Source organism: Prunus dulcis, chromosome 5, assembly GCF_902201215.1.
Source record: "Prunus dulcis chromosome 5, ALMONDv2, whole genome shotgun sequence".
In the NCBI taxonomy this organism is placed as follows: Eukaryota; Viridiplantae; Streptophyta; class Magnoliopsida; order Rosales; family Rosaceae; genus Prunus; species Prunus dulcis.
The window spans coordinates 11,705,745-11,707,851 of NC_047654.1; positions in this window are offsets into that span (position 1 = coordinate 11,705,745).

The window sequence follows — 2,107 nt, forward strand, 5'->3', positions numbered from 1 at the left end:
GAAAATTTTAGGTTTCAGGGTTCGAAGTATAAGAATAAGAGCCAAATCTAAAAAATTTAGGTCGCGCGAAAATTTTTAGAGAGCGCGCGCTTTAAAACGTCGAAAGAAAAACCATGGCGAAAGTTCTACAAGGAACGACGTAAATTTAATATTCCACGACGGAAACTTCATTTTTCGGAAAAAGAACGTAAGGCCGTTTATTTTGAAGCTTCATTTTTTGGATTAATTTTAAATTTATTTTGAATATTTTTATATAACGACGACTGAAAAACCACGTCGGGGTTAAGAAATTAAAGGCGTTGTAAATTATATAAACCGACTTACATATTAAAATGACGTCGTTTAAAGCATAAACCATGTCGTATATTTTACTTCACGACGTAAAATATGTATTCCACGACCCAACCACCGTCGTTAAAAATTAATACCCTAAACCCTTAAAACTAAATTATACAATTTAAAAAATTAAGTTTATAAAAGGGTTTATGGTTTTACAGCCTAATATATATACTAGACTACCCAAAAATTATACTTTAAAAATAAACCCCAATAAATAAAAACCCTAATCTCTAAACCCTAGACTCTAAACCCTAAACCATAAAACTAGAAGTGATTTTATGACTCATCAAAACAATTTTGTTTTGGATGGTCATTTTAAATTTTTGTTATTCAAAATGAATTTTTTCAAGGTTTATGTGGAAGAAAATATATCAATGACTTCATAGGGGTTGACTTTTCATTTTTCTGATTTATTTTAAATTTATTTTGAATATTTTGATATAAAAATAATAAAATATTCTTATCACAACAACAAACCACGTCGGTGTTAATAAATTGAAGGCGTTGTAAATTATAATAGACGACTAACATATTAAAATGATGTCGTTTAAAGTAGAAACCATGTCGGATATTCTAATGAACGACGTAAAATATGTATTCCACGACCCAAACACCGTCGTTAAAAATTAATACCCTAAACCCTTAAAACTAAATTATATAATTTAAAATTTTAAGTTTATAAAAGGGTTTATGGTTTTACAACCTAATATATACCCTATACTACCCAAAAATTATACTTTAAAAATAAACCCCAATAAATAACAACCCTAATCTCTAAACCCTAGAGTCTAAACCCTAAACCATAAAACTAGAAGTGATTTTATGACTCATCAAAACAATTTTGTTTTGGATGGTCATTTTAAAATTTTGTTATTCAAAATGAATTTTTTCAAGGTTTATGGGGAAGAAAATATATCAATGACTTCATAGGAGTTGACTTTTCATTTTTCTGATTTATTTTAAATTTATTTTGAATATTTTTTTTGATATAAAAATAATAAAATATTCTTATCACAACAACAAACCACGTCGGTGTTAATAAATTGTAGACGTTGTAAATTGTAATAGACGACTAAGTTGTTAAAATGGCGTCGTTTAAATGAGAAACCATGGCGGCTATTTAACTATCCGACGTAAAATATATATTCCACGACTTAACCGCTGTCGTTACAAAGTACCCTGAACCCTTAAGAAATTGAAGATGTTATAAACCATAAACGACTCAATTGTTCAAAGAACGTCTTCTAAATATCCTTTTACGTCCTATTTGTTTAAAACGAAACAACAAAATACGACGGCTTTTGACTTTATTAGGTCGTTGGAAATGTATTACACGTCGGTTACGCAATTTGTACGTTTGTTTTTTTTTTAATTTAAGAAAACCTCAACAAATTTTTACATTATATATTATAGACAAAATTTGTACATTATACATAAATATCAAGTGTTCAATAATTCCCCTGTTTAATAATTTGGTAAACAAACTCTGCCCATTCATTCCGGACTTCATCAATTGCTTCTTGGGGGTATGAAGCTTCCTGGTTTCCCTTGGCATACTGCATAAACAATGACTATTAGGGTTTATAAATAAAAAGAAATTCAATCACAGACGACGATATTTTTCATAACCGACGTAGTATATCTATTCAACGGCGGTAATTTTACATGACCGTCGTTGATAATACAAAAAACGACGTGAAATGTATGAAGGTAATTTCTTCTTACCTTATTCTCAAACCCCAAGGAAGGATCCATGATGATGTCCCTC